At 39.8% G+C, this 18,934-nt stretch overlaps 1 long non-coding RNA gene across 2 annotated transcripts; it reads left to right on the forward strand.

Annotated features, from left to right (window-relative positions):
* The first annotated feature begins 1,575 nt into the window (after nt 1-1,575).
* LOC138925840 (uncharacterized) lies at nt 1,576-18,712 on the forward strand. Of its 2 annotated transcripts, none has more exons than XR_011442076.1 (3): nt 1,576-1,789; nt 1,861-2,280; nt 18,556-18,712. It is a non-coding gene; the product is annotated as an uncharacterized lncRNA (long non-coding RNA). The 2 variants fall into 2 exon arrangements; XR_011442075.1 differs by lacking the exon at nt 18,556-18,712 and adding an exon at nt 2,351-3,054.
* Nucleotides 18,713-18,934: the final 222 nt, after the last annotated feature.

Raw genomic sequence — 18,934 nt, forward strand, 5'->3', positions numbered from 1 at the left:
TAACGCATTAATATTAGTAACGAATAGTACAAAGTAGAGCTGTAAACAATTCTACTTTTTGAGAATCGATTCTTTTTGATTCAATTCTTGAAAAGATCGATTAAATCGATTTAAAATCGAAAACTACAATAAAATTTTTTCCCAGGAAAAAAGCATTTTTTGCTTAAGACGTGGTAAGGAAACTAGAAAATTTACCTTTGCAAACTAAAATAAAATTCAATAACAATATATTTTGAGATCTATATTTATTCAGTCAAAACCCATTGGTTTTTACTAGTAAACACAAGCTTGTCAACATTTTTCGCTTTTAGCGAAGCTCGGCGGTCGGAGACTATGCATCCAGCCCTGCTGAATGTCCTTTCCGACTCCGTCGAACACGCTGGAATGCAAAAATATTTTAATGCGCATTCTTTTAGAGCTTCTAAACGAATGAAGCTTCTTCTTTTCATTCTCCTGCAAGTTCATTTTTTATAGCTTCTACTGCTAGGTCCGCAGTACTCCTGCTCCGAAATCCTTCTTTCTTAAATCGTGGATCCAGGATAGTTGCCACTTTGGTAACGGAGCGAGACTCATACTCGAACAATCGTTGGTTGACCCCTTCTAAGAGCGCAATTCGTACTTCAATACCTTCAGACGTTTTTATCAACTCATTCATCGAAGTTAGGCGGTGATGGATATCAGCCGACACCGGAATAATAAGAGAGACAGTTTCATAGTTTTTCATTTTTTCACTCATCCAAAAAGATCGATTAAATCGATTAAAAGATTGAATTTTTTACAGCTCTACTGGATCGATTAAATCGATTAAAAGATTGAATTGTTTACAGCTCTAGTACAAAGTAGGCTGTGAGAATGACGTTTCACACATTTGTACTGTATGTGTGTGGCAGAGCTCGGGCAGAGAAATTTTCTATGCCCGCGGGATAAGTGCTAACATGAAAAAACTTTCTCCTAATAGACAAAAATGTGAAGTTTACTATTCATAGACAAACTTGAAACGTTTACTCTTAATATACAAACATTTCCTCCGCTTTCACTAATAGGTAATAGGTAAATGAGAAGAATCGCTTACAAAATTTGAAATATATGTTTTTAAGTTAGGAGAGGAAATGGACATTATAGGGTAGAGACCATTGTAATTCAAACATAAGACCCTAAGAGGGTCGTCTTGACTCCAGACCCATAAACCGTACTCCAGTCTCGTACGGACCAAACAAATAAATAAACTTTTAGTTATAAAGAGGTCGTTACTTTCTTGTGACCACCTTTTCAAAACAAACCAAATACAGCGTGGTCGGCAAGTTTGAGTTTTAAGTCTAATAGGAAACCAAGAACATTAACATGTGTACATTTTTTTAAGGCAAGCGCATAGAGATTTTCTTGTAGCCTGGAGAGGGCTACAATGGCTAAGGAATAGAGGACTTAAGTTTCTAGTCCTTCCATTCTCAGTTTTGTACTTATCGGCTTCAAACTTTGCATAACTTTATTTCCACATTTCCAAAAAATCTTTTGCTAAATTTTATTTTATTTTTTCAGTTTATCTTTTATATTTTCAATCTTTTATTCAGACTTTATTTCAGTTTATCTTTCATTAACTACTGAACTGAGAGGACGTAATGTGCGCGAGTTTCGGAAAAACGTAAAAAAAGAGTCAGCAAACCAAAGAATCAGTTTCTACTCTTACTTTTCAAACCGCGATACTGCAGTTTTTCCATCTGCGCTAAAGAGCAACTCGGTTCTACTGACCGCTAATGAGTGTAAACTACCCATTCAGTATACTACCGATTAAGTATGGAAGCAGACTAAAAAGTCTGTAACTCTTCTAAAAATTATCCTATTTGGCTGCTTTTTGATTTGTAGGTGTACATTAGCCATTGGAACAGTTTGGGATCAAAACACTATCCAAAAACATTAACGAACTGGCGCTAATACCATAGCGCCCATTATTTTCCTACAATTTGTTAAGGTTGGTAAGTGTATTAGCAGGAGTCTGCTACTATAAGGACGAAGATGAAGATTTCCATCCCAGTTAAGACGACTTAGTGAAAATGTTAAGAAATTATTTTGTATGGATTCTATGCGGTCCTGATGTACTGCATAATGGGAGCTCCGGATACACATCCCATACTGCAGTATCGTACGGAGCAAAGAAATTAATAAACTTTAAGTAATGTGCGGGTCATTAAATACTTTTGACCACACGAAGGAAGGAAGGAATAAAACGAAGGACACCTTTAGCCTTATTAACTATTGTGGAAATATGGTCGGAAAATTTGAGTTGTAAGTATAATAGGAGTTAATTAAATAGTTTATTTTTCGTTAATTTTAAACTGAGTTAAATTTTATTTAGCACGGACCAACCGGGAATACATTTTTAAATAAAGCTATTTATGTTCTTTCATCTAAGTAGCTGGAGATCCAAGTTGGGAGGTCTGTAGGAAATAACAAAAGATGCTTTAATGTGTATCTGTGTAAATAATATCAGCTTAAAATCCCTTTCGAAAGCAATCTATTGAAAAGTCTATGTAAAGGCTTGGACAGATCCCTGGCACCCTGAATCAAATGCTTTACTGAAGTCTGTGTAATAATATCAGCTGTGCCCCGGCACAGTATTTTAGCTTACCACCGATGGTATTCCATCGGGGCCTGGCGAATAAACGGTTTTACCCTTAGAAGATCAGGTAATAAGCTATTTTTGGAGAAAGACGTACAGAAAATAAGATTAGCTGATTCAATGTTGTATGCGTAAGGCTGATATGTCATTTTTCATTTTGTTTGAAAAAATTATCGAATAGATCGGCAAAGGCCTGATCTGAGGTCGTAAATGAATATATTAAAAGTATGGTAAAACGCATTTGCCTTACATGAAAATTTCTGACCAATACCAGAAATGGTTTCGATTGAAACCTCAGGCTTGGGGTAATATGGATCCTCTGGGGTTGAAAGGGGCAAAGCTCTGGAAAGAGTGGTACCATCAGGATCAGATACAAAACATAATTATATATGTATATGAAAAGATAATGTATAAAGATTTACCGGACAGAATGATTTTAATAAAAAAAAAGTATAAGTCATCAAACTCTTTGGTTTTATCTCTTCAGAAGCAAGTTAGGAGTCTATCGAAATGAAAACTCCACCCAGCATATATTTCACATAGTTTAAATTTCATTTTGATAATTAAAAATATAAACACTGTACCATGAACCACTGTGCCAAATAGGAGCCTACTATCAGAAACTTCGTAAGAGGCCACATACAAATACATACATACAAATACATACATACATACAAAGCCGATACAAATTTAGTCAAGTTACGGAAACCTTACAATTGCTGCCGTTTACTGCCCTCCTCGCATCTCAATCTCGAAAGGACAATTTTAGTCATCAGACCCCTCGCCTGTGGTTTTAACGCTTCTTCAAAGGCCAGAAACAACAACATACTTCTTCAGCGTGAAGTTCCCACATTAAACTCGCCCCGGAGCTTAATATTGAATCAAACATCGCCTACACTACGAGCGCTCTGAAAGAAGTACTCGTTGCGGCAGATAAAATGTTTACTTTTCAAGGGAAGGAGTCAGACCCAAATCGTGGTACTATAATCAGAAAGTCGAACAACTCATGCGAGAAAAAAGGAGCATGCGTGGCAATTGGCAAATCAGCAGATCAACAGCTTTAAAACAACACCTTAAAGAAGCAACCCGATCACTCGACAACGCTCTTCAGCAACAGGAAGAAAATGGACAGCTGCGATATATCCATAATTTTTCTTGAACAAGTCTTAACTCCCCAATTAAAACGACCACCCCGATAAGAGGAGATAAGATAAGAGGGGAGGCGGAATTGGGGGAATGCTACGCAGAAACTTCGGGCGACTACATCAAGTTCCACAAGGAAGCGCACTCGGCCCTTGTCTATACTATCGGATACTACTCTACTACGGATACTTCGGATACTACTGCGGATATTCATACGGATGAACAACTAACAACATCACCGTTCGCCAACGCCCAAACCAAGCAACAAACGAACTCGCTAATCATCTTTGAGTAGTGGAAAGGTGGATGTTTGACTGACGCATAAAAATAAACTAGTGGTCGGCACCCAACACATTGATATGCATATGATTGATATGATTTTAACGCATTAATATTAGTAACGAATAGTACAAAGTAGAGCTGTAAACAATTCTACTTTTTGAGAATCGATTCTTTTTGATTCAATTCTTGAAAAGATCGATTAAATCGATTTAAAATCGAAAACTACAATAAAATTTTTTCCCAGGAAAAAAGCATTTTTTGCTTAAGACGTGGTAAGGAAACTAGAAAATTTACCTTTGCAAACTAAAATAAAATTCAATAACAATATATTTTGAGATCTATATTTATTCAGTCAAAACCCATTGGTTTTTACTAGTAAACACAAGCTTGTCAACATTTTTCGCTTTTAGCGAAGCTCGGCGGTCGGAGACTATGCATCCAGCCCTGCTGAATGTCCTTTCCGACTCCGTCGAACACGCTGGAATGCAAAAATATTTTAATGCGCATTCTTTTAGAGCTTCTAAACGAATGAAGCTTCTTCTTTTCATTCTCCTGCAAGTTCATTTTTTATAGCTTCTACTGCTAGGTCCGCAGTACTCCTGCTCCGAAATCCTTCTTTCTTAAATCGTGGATCCAGGATAGTTGCCACTTTGGTAACGGAGCGAGACTCATACTCGAACAATCGTTGGTTGACCCCTTCTAAGAGCGCAATTCGTACTTCAATACCTTCAGACGTTTTTATCAACTCATTCATCGAAGTTAGGCGGTGATGGATATCAGCCGACACCGGAATAATAAGAGAGACAGTTTCATAGTTTTTCATTTTTTCACTCATCCAAAAAGATCGATTAAATCGATTAAAAGATTGAATTTTTTACAGCTCTACTGGATCGATTAAATCGATTAAAAGATTGAATTGTTTACAGCTCTAGTACAAAGTAGGCTGTGAGAATGACGTTTCACACATTTGTACTGTATGTGTGTGGCAGAGCTCGGGCAGAGAAATTTTCTATGCCCGCGGGATAAGTGCTAACATGAAAAAACTTTCTCCTAATAGACAAAAATGTGAAGTTTACTATTCATAGACAAACTTGAAACGTTTACTCTTAATATACAAACATTTCCTCCGCTTTCACTAAACGGTATGCAGACCATTCAAGCTAGCGAAGCTACTTGGCGTCCACCTTGTTAGATGACCTGTACCTGTGCCATCCGTGTGTCAACTATCCAAAATTTGACTCATTCCAAAGCTGACATTTTATCTCTTGGAGCCTTCCTACTGAGTAGATCGGATCCAGTTTATGGTGTCATGAGCCGCCCTATATCATAGAGGCACATAAGGACTGGCCTAGTAATCGAGAAGCCACACTCAAAATAAAATTAACCCTAAGATTTAGAAATTCGCCCTATTTTTGTCTTCAGGGCAAATTTTTCTAAAATTAATGTCATTCCCTTTCTAAAATCTAGGGCCAATTTCCCTTAAAACAAGAAAAAAAAATCTAAAATATAAAAAAAAATGTCTTAAATTTAGGGTTTCTGTTTCTAGGTTTTAGAAAGAACCTTTTTAAAACTTAGGAAAAAAAGTCTTGATTTCATGGCGACTTTTTTCTAATCCCCAGGGCAAGGCGCGCTAAAATTAAGAAAACCCATTCTACAATATAAACAATTAAGGGTAAACTTTTCTCAATACTAGAAATCTTATTTCTACATTTTACATTACTTATTACATCTTACATTTACATATTTTTACATTACTTTTACATTTACATTTGTTTCCTTTGATAGCTCTCTTCAGTTCTTACTTTCACGTAAGACTTTATTTATGGCATATAATAAATTTGACCCTCGAATCTTTAATTGTATACTTGACTTTTAAATTTCCAGAAGAACCACGTTTTCCCCTTTTGGTGGGGACTAGAATAGCGTGAAATTGAATCATGTGCGTCCTTTTTATCTGTGGAAAAATCACGTCAATTAATATTGCGATATAAATATATCAAGCTGCAGCTTGAGAACTTCGCATTTCAATTTCGTTGGTGGAATTGCCTCATACGGACTTCGTGGCGACATGAAAATATGCTAATTCCAGCTCTTCAGCGATTGTTTGCGTACGTCTATAAGTTTGGTAGGCGGGTCTGTCGTAATGGAATTACCGGTTATGATCTAAAAGTCCAGCCCATTGGCGATCAGGTCTTTGATGTACCCGGAATCGATATTTGCGTCTCGTTCCTGTCATGTCGGTGCAACAAGGCTCCCATAAAGTGACACGACGAGCATTCGAGAGAGGCGCACGATTCTTGCCCTTCTAGGTCTGGTTTACATTATTGTTGTGAAAATTGTCGTGCTGTCCAAGACGTTCATTAGACAGACTAAGAATGGGCACCCAAAAGGGTCCAAGTCCGGACCACCGGCATCGACTGATGCGGATCTCGTACCGTGTGACACTAAAACCCTTACAGGTGATTCCTTTATCGAAACATACATTTGTTTCTCGGCTTGCCACTGATACTTCAGAGATTGATATCTCGGATTAAAGCCGATATAAAGGTGGAGGACAGCGAAATTAAAATATAATTATGTAAGGCGCGCGTCTTCTTTGAAGATTCGTGTGCCTGCGCTGATGTTAAAGACGATATGTTCACACAGTTTTTGGCCAGAGAAAATTTTCGTCAAAAAAGTTGTAAGACCAGTGGGAGTGAAACTTCCCCACATTCGAGCCACTGACCAACCTTCCACCTCTTCTTCGTCCACTAACCCAAGAAACTATTATCGTCACTATCACTTACCTATTATAATACTAATACTAATACTATATTCTGATAGTTCTTTCTTTGCATCCCACATTATAGCCTTTAGAAAAACTTGGTTAAAGCCGGATTTCTTTAACTCCGAAGTTTTTCCAAGTAAGTACACCATTTTTATACTGTTATCCACTGTTGCTTCTTTTTTTTTTAACGTTGCTTTTGTTTCTTGGATTTTCTCTCTGCGAGACTAACAAGAGGTGTATCGAATCTTATATTTTTAACTTAACTCACAGTCATATTGACTGATATAGAGTTAGGCGGGATACGCTAGAAACCCGAGTCAATCCCCGAGCAAGAAAATTTGGGTGCGAAGATAGTTTTTCTTTGTACGACTCTTTTTCCTTCTGGATTTCGCCTTTCATTGCGAGGATGCCCAGATCCCGGTGGATGTTTCGTTGCGAACATACCAAGGTACCCCAGTGATAGTTCTGTGCGCGCTGTATGATGTCTATGTTGCTGCTGCTCGCGTTCCCCCACAGCTGGGAGCCATACGTCCAGATTGGCTTTAGGACTGAATTGTAGAGTAGTAACTTGTAGTCCAGGCACAGTGGCGATCGTGAGTTTATGATCCACTTCAGATTGCTGGCTTTCAGTTTTGGGTGCATCTTTTTGCATTCGATGTGCTTACGTCAGGTAAGTCGTCTATTAAGGTGGACGCCAAGGTACGTTACTTTGTTAGCTTGAGGGATCTGCATACCGTTTAGTAAAAGCGGAGGGCATGTTTGTCTATTAAGAGTAAACGTTATATGTTACACTTTTGTTCGTTTATTTTAATACGCCAGTCGGACAGCCACCTTTCCACTATTATAAGATGATTAGCCAGTTGGGTTGTTGCCTGCGTTGGGCATTTGGAGCGACTTAGGATAGCGGTATCGTCGGCGATCGTTGAAAGTGTTAGCTGTGCGCTCGTAGGAATATTTGCAGTATACAAAACATATAGACACGGGCCGAGTGCGCTTCCTTGTGGAACTCCAGCTTCGATGGTGTAGTCGCCCATAGTAGCTGCGTTGCACCTCACTGAGAATACCCTGTTTAAGAAGTATAATTCCAGTAGCTTGTGGGTGTATGTTGGCAAATACGTTTTAATTTTTTGCATGAGTCCCATGAGCCAAACTCGGTTGAAAGCTTGAGATACGTCGAGGAAAATAGCGCTGCAGTATTCTCGCTGTTCGCGGCTGAGCGTATTTCAGATGTTAATCTGTTCACTTGTTCGATGGTTCCTTGGTTTCTTCGGAAGCCAAATTGGTGTGCCGGGATAATATTGCAAGCTTCCAGATGTGGTATTATGCGAGTTAACAAGTATTTTTCAAACAATTTAGACAAACAAGATAGAAGGCTTATTGGTCTGTATGATGACGGAATTGTGTGGTCTTTTCCAGGCTTCGGTATCATTATAATGATGGATTTCTTACACTTTTTTTGGGAAAAAGCCAATATTAATGATTCCATTAAATAGTTTGCAGACGACCTCTGTAGCGCATTTTGGAAATTCGATCAGCATCTTTGGGGTCAATAGGTCACCACCGGGAGCCTTTTTTGGTTTTAGCCCTCTTATGATTTTTTCGATTTCGTTCGGCCGGAATGAAGGTGCGGCTGGCTGAGGGGAGGACTCTGGCTGAATTTCTGGCAAGAGGAATGAATTTGAGGCTGGGTTTGGCTGGAAGACACTTTGGAGATGTGTGGCGAATGTTTCAGCTCGGTTTTCGTCGCTGCGAGCCCAGCATCCCGAAGAGTTTCTTATCGGGGTGGTCGTTTCAATTGGGGCGCTAAGATTTGGGTGGGCCCTCCACAGGGGGTACTTTGTGCTTGTTGGCGAGAGATTCTGGATGTACCTCAGCTGTGCAATTTCTTCCTGTTGGTGAAGAGCCTGGTCGAGTGATCGGGTTGCATCCTTAAGGCGTTGTTTTGAAGCGTGTGATCTGCTGTTTTGCCAATCACGAGGCGTGCGCCTCTTTTCTCGCACGAGCTGTTCGATTTGCTGATTAGATTTGAAGTATTTGTTTCGGTCTACTTCTTTCCCATGAGTAGCAAAGATTTTAGCTTCCGCAACGAGTACTTCTTCCAGGTAGTCGATGTCCGATTCCATGTTAAATTCCGGGGCGAGTTCTATGTAGGCCCTCACGTACTTTTTGTATTTTAGCCAGTTCGTTTTTGGCGTCGTCAGGGGTGCCCCTGGCTGAACACCTCCTGGCTGAAGGGGTGTTCGGTTATTTCTGGGCTTTGAAGAATCGTTAGAAGCACAAGCGAGTGGTCTGATGATAGGTCCGAGACTGCTTTGGCACTTATTAGATTGCGAGGTATGTTTTTTGTCACCGCAAAATCAATAAGGTCTGGGAGCTTGCGTGAGTCTGTTGGCCAGTATGTGGGACTTCCAAGGGAAACGTAGTCCAGTTTATTTTTCACATTTATAATTGCATTGTACAATTGCCTTCCTTTGGGAGTCACTAGACGTGATCCCCAGTGCGTATGTTTGACGTTGTAGTCGCCTGCGCCTATAAAACGATCCCCAAGTGAATTGTAGTAGTCCATAAATTGTCCTTCAGAGACTGAGAAACGAGGAGGGCAGTAAACGGCAGTGATTGAAATGACTCCGTTGCTTGACTGAATTTGTATCGATGTGGCCTGCAAGAAGTTTGTTGCAAACCTTTTGTGAAAATGGTGTTTAATGCGTTCTCTGATTAGAACTCCAGTTCCGCCGTGGGCTTTCCCATCTGGATGATCTGTGCGGTAGATTGTGTAGCCTCTTAGTAGCATAACGTCAATATGGTTTTCGGTTAAGAATTTTGATAATTCTAGTTTATGCCGTGAGACACCATTGGCGTTCCACATTGATATTCGTAGCGCCTGCATAGATTATTTAGACTGCTGTGCTACGAGCAGCTGTATCACCATGTTCTGGTATTGAAAAAGCGTTTGCATGATCGTTTTCACGAATGACAGAAGCTCCATCATACTGTGGTGGAGCTCCATGACGCGGGAGTCGGAGTGACCAGAGCGGGTGAGCATGACCAGCGGTCAGTAAAGCCGGGTTGCTCTTAATCGCCGATTTTTCCACTTCGGTATAGCGCGTTGAAAAGTAGGAGTAGAAGCCGTTTCTTTGGTTCACGGATTTTCTACGTTCGTTCTTTTGATCGTTGCTCAATAAGCTCATTGCGTGCACTTATTTTTTTTCAAACAATGCACTTGTTTTTGTTTAGCACATCACAACTGTTATAAAAAGCGTGTCTATTGCTTTAAATAATTTGTAGTTCAGCGTCTTTTCGCTTATATTGGGTTGCCGTTTTTTTTTTTTTTGATTAGCTGTCTTGTGTTGCAGTTTCCCCGGAGCTCGGGCAGGGCACGTCCGCACAGTTCGGTAAATCCATAAGAAGGAATGGAACGGCAACTGTTGCTTCTGAAGAGGTGAAATCACAAGGATTTGGTGACATAGAATTTATTTGCATTAAAATCATTTTGTCCGAGAAATCTTCATACATTAAATGTTCATAAATACCGCCTTCATCCGAACCGCCCACATATTGACAGCATTTGTCCGTTATTCAATCCGTTTTTAATCTAATCTAATCTAATTTTTAATCTAACGTCCAACGTCGATAGCTCACCATCATTATCACTTATCACTCACCATGACTTCACCGCGGGCATGTTTGACATATCCCTAGGTCAAATTAACCATGTTAGAAATTCGTTAGGTCGGCTTTTAGACTTATGTTTTGTATTTGATGCCAATGGTACCGCTCTCTCCAGAGCTTTCCCCCTTTCATCCCCAGATGATCCATATCACCCCACGCTGGAGGTCTCAATCGAAACCATTCCTGGTCTCGATCAGATGTCTCCATGCGTGCAAATAAGTTTCGCTGCTTCCTGCTGGCATACAATTCTGGCATGCGCCAATCTTAATGTAACCTTAGAAAAATTTTACTGTACTTTAAATACATTTTTTTACTCCTGTGCGCCATGGAAATATCCGTCCGCTTCAACAAATCCTTCTTGGCTTACAATGTGCCTCACTAACCTAAAAAATACTAAGAATAGGCTCTTACTGAAATATAGAAAAACCAGCAGAAGTATTGATTTCTCAAGGTATCTAGCTCGGTCAAATTTGACCGTGCATATCGCTTAATGTTACAGGAATTATATTCGCCGCTGACGGATAAAATTTACTCAGGATCCGAAGCAGTTTTATAATTTTGTAAACACAAAGCGTAAACATGTATCTTTCCACCTCTTCTTACGTTTGAAAATTCATCTGCGACCTCTGATCCGGCCATTGCCGATCTATTCGCAAAATTTGTTCAAACAACTTTTTCTCTGCCTTAATTGACAGATTGTATGCTCTACGCATATAACATTGATATATTTATTATTTTTTGTTCATTTTCTGTATTTACTGTGCCAGGGCTCTGTGCAAACCCCTTCTAAGAACTTTCAACATATCTTTGGAAACCTCGATTTTTCCCTTTGGAGTCCGATGCAGCCAATTACAATGCCATCTCTAATTGGTCGGCAACTCCAAAGTTATTTGAAAAATTTTTAACTCCTCATTTGTAACACCTTTGCTCTTCGATCATCTCTCCTTGTCAGCATGACTGTATTAAGCGTCGCTCCACCACCACGAACTTATTGGAGTTGACATCCTTTGTCATAGATGGCTTTCGTAAGGGATATCAAACCGATGTTATTTACACAGACTTTAGCAAAGCCTATGATTCAGTCAATCACTTACTCTTGTTGAGTAAACTGAATATGCTGGGATTTTTTACAGACCTCATAACGTAGATCTCCAGCTACTTAGATGGAAGGACAAAAATGTCTTATTTAAAAACATACATTCCCGTCTGGTCCGTGCTTCATCTGGCGTCCCTCAAGGAAGTCATCTTGGCGTGATGTTATATAATCTTTTTATAAATGACTTGCCCCCTGCTTTAAGGAACTCTCTAGTTCTTATGTATGCAGATGATGTAAAGCTTTGTCTCCAGTACAAATCCATCTCTGCCCAATGCTGTCTTTAGTCTGACCTTGATAACTTTCAAAAATGGTTTTCAGCTAACGATTTAATATTTAACGGATCAAAATGCAAGCTTATGTCTTTTTATCGTGCCCTCTGCAGGGTACGTATTTTATTTTGGGATTGTCTTAGAAAAATTAACCCAGGGTAATGATCTCGGCGGCCTATTAGACATTAAACTTAAATTTTCCGACCATATTTCCTTAATGGTTAATAAGGCTAAAGGAGTCTTTGGTTTTATTAAAAGGTGGTCAAAAGAATTTTATGACCCAAAATATTATTTATTTCTTTGGTCCGTCCGATACTGGAGTACCGTTCATGTGTCTGGAGTCCCCAATATGGAGTACATAAGGACCGCATAGAATCCGTACAAAAGAATTTCATAATATTCGCACTTAGAGGTCTATACTGGGATGCAAATCTTCAGCTTCCATCCTACAGTAGCAGACTTTTACTTATAAACTTACCTAGCTTAACGAATCATAGGACAATGCTCGGTGTAGTCTTTCTGCATAACCTTGTTAACGGGGATGTAGATAGCCAGCATTTACTAACCCGCTTAAATTTTAAGATTCCTAATGGAAGGACTAGAAACTTTATTCCTCTATTCCTTAGCCATTGTAGTTGGACATAAGTAAAGCACGACCCTTTTTGGGTCTTATTTTCGAACTACAATGATCTCTACTCTATAACATCTCTTTCCTTTCCTTCAAATTTAAATTATGGAATTTTAAATTTCCTTACTAACTCCTCCTAGCTTAATAAATTACAAATAGCTTAATATATACTAACAAATCGTTTCTCCAGCGCGCCTCGATCGTCTGGGCCTCTAAGCTTCATGATGAATACAGATATGCTAGGTTATGCTCTAATTGGTTGGCTCTAAAAATTCTGAAAGAAAGCGAAAAAAAAAAACAACAAAAAAAATGATGGAGTGGCGCTGCAGAGGATCTTATCTGGGAGAAAGTTGAGAAATTGTGCTTCATGCTGGTAAAGGACAAAAACTTGCCGTCAATTAAGTGGTGCCTGACGAGAGTGACAAAAAATTTCGTCGGAGATGACATGTGTCGGGTGGCTTTGGTACGAGGGTGGCATCAAATGTGTGAAGGATGAAAACTTGCCGTCAATAAAGTAGTGCGAAACACTACTTTACTGGCTGCCAAAACATTATTGACCTCAGAAACACCCGTGACGTCACTCGGTTCCACCCCCCTTTGGGCACAGTAATTATCTCTCTACGTCCGCTTCATGTCTCTTTTGCGACGCCCACTCCAGAGCATTCGATCAACCACCTGTATCTGATCGCACAAATCATTTTATACCGCATACCGTTTAGACTTGTGACATATTTTGCTTTCGCTGCTCATTTGTTTTTGCAAATGCTCATGCATACGGAGTTGTGTGAGACTGCTCACGCCATAAGGTTCGTTGCTCACGCCGTAAGCTTCGTTGCCCCCAGCATAGGCAAAGGGCAATACAATAACAATTTTTCGTGTTTTCCCTATTCTCCTCAATAGTGATAATCCGAATGAATTTTATTGTTGGAGTGCCGAAAACATTTTACTGAAAGAAATTCATTCTTGTTTCTGCCAAAATAGTCGACCTGAAGCGATAAGTTTCTTCTTCGCAGAAGATTTTTTATTTTTTTTTCAGTAAGAAGCTCAATAGCTGTCCGTATGTCTGTTTCTACGCAAACTAGTCTCTCAATTTTAAAGATATCGTCTTGAAACGTTGCACACAACCTTTTTTCTTTTGCACGCAGTAAGTCGGAACGGCAGACTTTATCTTATAGTTGCCATGTAACTGATTGATCGGAAATTGTATAACTTCGGTGTTTTTAGAGTTAGAAAGTTAATTTTACATAAAAGCTATTTATATAGATTTATATCGTATAGAAAGAAATTGAAATTGTATAGAAAACTATAGCTGAAATATAACTGAACCATCGGAAAAGACCCAACTTTCGTGTTGTTTATGTGAGGGGCCGTTGGGCCGCCGCTTAGCTGAACGTAAGAGCGCATCCGTGCTGAAGAGCGCACCCACGCTGAAGAGCTCATCCGCTCGCCCCTTTATGCACTCTCGCTTTCTCGTCGGCCGTCATCGATCGTCCGTTTTGTTGTACTAGTTAAGTTAATCCTCTGTAAGCAGCCCAATAAAGCTCAACGCGTTACTTTTGAATTCACGAAAAGACGCCCCCGATTTCTTATTTCAATATAATTCTGGGATCTTTTGCGGCAGCAACGCCCCCCTACAACATTTTGGTCCTTCGAGCCGGATAATTCCTGGATTTTCTTCTGCCAGCAGTTCTCGGCATTGTTCCGCATAGATAAGTACATTTTTCCGTCCCCATCTCTCTGCCGGTCTTCAGCAGTGATCCGAACATTAAATTTCGTTCACACTGCTGCAAGATTGTTTTTCCCTCCGTGTCAAAGTGTGTGGTGACAAAAAGAAGGCATAATTAATATTGGCCAGCCGGTGTGAATTACTTCCGGAATTTCCAAATTCACCGAACAGTCCGCCGCTGTCGTAATGTTTGGTTTTTATCTTCCCCAATCAGTGTCATTTTTTACACCACATAAATTTTCTGTTCCCCCAATTATACAGTCCACTTATCAATGCTCCACTGTGCCAACATATTCCCCATATTCCCTTACTTATATCCGTACTTGCGTGCATGTCCATATATTTCCAAATATTTTCTGCCTCCGATTTCAGGAAATATATAACCGACAAAATGTAATATATACAGTCATATACAGTTACATATACAGTCCATTTATCAACGTTCCACTGTGCCAACATATGCCCCACATGCCTTAACACCAGTGGTCGGCACGGCCCTATCCCGAGGGCATAGGAAATTTCTCTGCCCGAGCTCTGCTACACACATACAGTATAAATGTGTGAAACGTCATGCTCACAGCCTACTTTCTGCTATTCGTTGTTAATACTAATGCGTTAAAATCATATCAATGTATTGGGGTGGTAAGGCAGTGCACCATGGGGAATTTGTTTTTCTCAGTGGAAACATTTTGATTTTTAAGTTTGGGCTGTCAAATTAGTCAAAATGAGAGCAAACGAGAGAACTTCTAAAAAATTTGAGAAGGGTCACATTGTCAATGTGCCGGCAGCGCTGCGGCCAATTTGGCTGGGCAACCAAATGGAGGAGATCTGCTTATAGGACAAGGTTATATAGACGAGCTGGTGAACATACAGACGCAGTCTATGACTCCTTAGGACAAGCCAATCAGCATTATCAAAATAGTACAGCGAAGTGTGGATCCCGAATGCGGTAGATGCGGAAAGAAAAGACACAGAGAAAACAGTTTGGACCATGATACAATTATAAAAGGTAGTCCATTCCACTGTCGAATTTTCAGTGCGTCTTCGTTTTTTCTTTGCGTCTTTGCGAATTGGCCAATTTAATCGCATTTCCTGCATTTCATTTTTCTGGCCGGACAGTCCAAACCATGATACAATTATACATATATGTGGTAATATTGGCATTAGGACGGTTAGCTCCAAGGATACTGGTCCATTGCGAGTAGGAGATCAGTCACTACAGGAGGTAGAAATCCCTTGCAAAATAGGGGGCAAAACAGTCGATATGATTATTGACTCAGGCTTGAAATACAACCTGATAAGCCAGTCATATTGGCAGAAACTTTGTGGAGCAAAAGCAATAATGTTTAACCTTCTGGTGGAATCTTAGTTTCGCGCTTACGTTTACTCAAGGCGCTGCAGGTTCTTGAAGCCCCGATTTCTTTACAGAATAATTCAGAACTGATTGCTAAGTTTTACTTAATCGAAAAGGATAAATAATCACTGTTGGGACGCGACACCGCCATTGAACTCAACGTTCTAAATCTTGGTTTAGACGTAAATCGAGTTGAGAAAGGTGTTCCATTTCACAAATGGCACAATTTGATAGTTAAGCTCTCCGTTGACGAGTCTGTAATCCCGGTACAACAACCCATGAGACGAGAACCAACAGCGATGAAAAGCAAAATTACTGATAAACTCGATGTGGCGTTAAATATGAATATCGTTGAACCCGTGTTGGGACCAAGCTCTTGGATTTCTCCAGTCGTAACTGCTTTTAAAGACGATGGTGACATGTCTTGATAAGCGACGGGCCAAAGCCATACGGTGCGAAAATTATCCGTTGGCAACTTTCGATACGTTCATGACGAAACTTAAGGAAGCCAAATGTATTTTTCGGCTGGACTTAAAAAAAAGCATATTATCAGTTGGAGTCTCATCCAGCTCCAACTGATAATATGCTTTTTTCACCACATTTATTATACACCGTGGCCTGTTCTGCTACAAGCGTTTAATGTTTGGCATAAACTCAGCTCTAGAGATTTTTTAGCGGCTATGCGATAACAAAGATTAGCGGAAGAATTGTAATTGCATTGCCCAAACGCATTTAATTACATCGACGATGTCATAGTATTTGGGAATAACTTGGGGGAACATGATAAGTAGCTGGAGGATGTTAAGAGCATATTTCGAGCCAACAACGTGCAATAAATGCGTGGTAAGAACTCAGAAATTTACACTTTTGGGCCACATCTTGTCGGACATTGGTAATACCCCATTGGGTATTAAAGTCGACCCAGAAAATGTCAAGGTTATCACCAGATTCAGAGCGCCCAAGAATAAGGTTCTACCGTACGCAGTTTCCTGGGCTTAGTAACCTACATTGGGCAGTTTGTGCTCGAGCTTCTAAAGAGTCGTGAAGTATTCTTTTGGGGCGACGAACAAGAAGAAGCTTTCCAAAAATTGAAGACGCAAATTGCCAAAGTGCCGATATTTCAACTTACACGATAAGACATGCCCAATTGCGGACGCTAGCCCAGTGGCATTAGAGTCCATATTGCTACAGTTTGACGAGGGGCAATATGGACTCAATAATATGTTTCGCAAGTAAAAGTCTATCACCGGTAAAAACCGTGCTAATGTACAACGTCACCTCACATGGCACCACCCCCCACGGAACTGATGTTTAACAGGGTTGCACTATGGGGAATTTGACCAGTTTTTGTGACAAAAATTAATAACTCAAGATCGGAGCAAGATATTTGACTTCTGTTTTTTTTTTCATGGGGTAATATTGACCAATATCTTTTACCAATAGAAAAATAGAGGGCGTGGCACCACCCTTTTTTTTCTTAGCCAATGTAAATTTCTGCAGATTTTTAGAGTACTTAACTAGTTCTGCGACACGCCTTTAACAACGTATTACAGTTTTAAGAAGAAAATCCATCTAAAAAAAGACAATTAATAATGTATAGAAGACATATATTCTCCCTACACACCTCTTAGAAAAAGTCCAGCTCTTCGTTCCCCAACTCAATATTATATTGATGTTCAAAATGCACAATATCAAAGGAGCTTTCATCCTCACCCGCCGTGGTGCCATCGGGATTTGATGAGTCCTCTAATAGGTCCACAACCTCTAATGGAAGACACATTTTTTTGTGTCCCTATATTCTTCTATCTAACTTCACTAGCGAAATGATCGGATCATTCCCCTTCGCATGAATAGGCAGTGTTGTCCTACTGGCTTCTTGGTTTTCGGAAAATTTATAAGAGTTTTAGAATTCTGCCAAACTGCATGATTCCGGCGCTACTGACTGAAGATTAATGAGCACCTCCTCCAAATTTGCGTCAAGCGGTAGCAAATTTTTTTACTCGCTTGGTCAAAGATATCGCTGTACTCTTCAAAATTCACTCCTGCGATGGAATCTTTAATAAAATGAAAGACAACATACTCCTTTGCGACTTTTCTCTTTGCTTCGAACCACTTTAAACAACTCTGTGTTTGCCAAATTAAGGTTATGTCCTAAAAATAAAAATTGTCGCATAATCGGAAAAAGTGGTATTTAAAATTACATTCATTCGAACAAGAATTTAATACTCTAAAACACACAATAGGTTTCGTTGATGGACTCACTTTAAATCCCTTATGGAACATGAGACTTCATCCAAAATATGGAGTGGCAAGGCTACTTACATTTTTGCTCGCTTACGGGGACAACACGGTTTTATTCTACAAATGACGATCACAAACATATAATACAAACCACACAGATTGGTATTCATTAAAAAAAAAGTTGTTATATTTTTTAGATTTTTAATTCTAGGCTCTCAAACTTTGTTAACAAAACTTAATATTTTAATAGCCTGTGCTTTGCAATTGCAACAGCTGTGTTTGTCAGCTGATTCCTTTGTTGTGCCGCCCTCTATCAAATTTTTTGTTATGCACCACTGAAGATTGGTGAATTTGGAATGCGTTACACTACAAAATATTTATATTTTAAGACTTTCAGAAAATGGGTTTTTGTCACAAAAACTGGTCAAATTCCCCATAGTGCGGTGGACTCAGAAGAGAAAGTTAATATCTTTTGACGAAACACAATGAGAAAGAGGCGGCAGATGGTGCCAGGGGGCCCAGAGAGGTAAACTTTTAAGTCGGAGACAGAGTCCTATTATAGAACGTGGTATTTCGACATAAGTTAACGCCAACATTCGGTACGACTACTTACGAGGTAACCATTCGGAAAGGAAATGTAGTTCAGGTGTCGGGTGGGGGTAAAGCGTTTACTAGGAACTTTAGTGACTTGAAAAAGATTATCGACAAATCCCCACCGCCTCCGACCATGGATGACAGTCTACCTTTCCCAACTATTTATTTACAGCCATCCCTGGAGACACAAAATGCAAAAGAGAGACAAAATCCTGACGCTTCGTCTAAAAAGAAAAGGAGGGATGTGGAGACCTGCACCGGCAACAGAGAGCGGAGAGCAGATGGAGAGCGAGGCTCTCTCCCAACGAGTAGGCTTGTATTCGGGGATAAAAGAGGTTTAATCGATTGATGGGCACCGACGAAGTCGCACAAATAAAAGTGGTACCATTTGTGCCAAAGTATGTTAGTATCTTTGTTGTCATTATATTACGGGACTATAGCGTTGTTACAGTGGAAAATAACGATAGATCGATAGGCAGACCCTTACAATTTTTTTTTTTTTTAATGTGTGGATTGGAAGGGGTTTGAATTTTTTTGCGGAGTCTTGCGCT

The sequence above is a fragment of the Drosophila bipectinata genome, chromosome 2L (genome assembly GCF_030179905.1).
Source record: "Drosophila bipectinata strain 14024-0381.07 chromosome 2L, DbipHiC1v2, whole genome shotgun sequence".
Taxonomy (NCBI): domain Eukaryota; kingdom Metazoa; phylum Arthropoda; class Insecta; order Diptera; family Drosophilidae; genus Drosophila; species Drosophila bipectinata.